The sequence below is a fragment of the Acanthisitta chloris genome, unplaced genomic scaffold, assembly GCF_000695815.1.
Source record: "Acanthisitta chloris isolate BGI_N310 unplaced genomic scaffold, ASM69581v1 scaffold5585, whole genome shotgun sequence".
Taxonomy (NCBI): domain Eukaryota; kingdom Metazoa; phylum Chordata; class Aves; order Passeriformes; family Acanthisittidae; genus Acanthisitta; species Acanthisitta chloris.
This window is the reverse complement of record NW_008674174.1, coordinates 57,057-57,678: the sequence shown is the minus strand read 5'-3', so window position 1 is coordinate 57,678 and position 622 is coordinate 57,057.

Below are 622 nucleotides of genomic sequence, written 5' to 3'. Positions count from 1 at the left end.
CTGCTGGGGTTAAACCACGACAGCTGTCCATTCAATGACATAATAAAGTAAAATAGTCATTCTAGGATTAGTATTTAGGTAGAATATCATATTTATTCATTGTACATTTGGTAAAGCAATTCCTCATTATAAAGTTGTGAAGAAAATCAAGGAACTATATTTAAAAACATAGCTGCATTCACTTGACAAGAGCTTTTGAAAATGAAATATAAATTAGTGACTGTAAGTACTATGGATAATTTGAATTCAGTTCATTTCCATACTGACAATGTGGAGAAATATTTTTGGTGAAATTAAATAAACTTAGTAAATAGATAATGGATTTCCCTTGACTTGCATGAAGTCACCCAGCCAGTTGGAAAATAATTTCGTATTTTATCGAGTGTCCTTTACAACTTCATTCATTTCACAAATGTATCTTTCAAGGGTAATTACTTTTTTTCTTCTTTACATATGAACTGTGAATGCTCTATGAGCTCTCTATAGTGTTATCCATTCCTTTGTGTGCATTTTGCTTAATTTGTACTGATTTTGATTTGGTTATATTATTGGGATAACATAAGTTGTCCCTTTCCCTTCCCTTCCCTTCCCTTCCCTTCCCTTCCCTTCCCTTCCCTTCCCT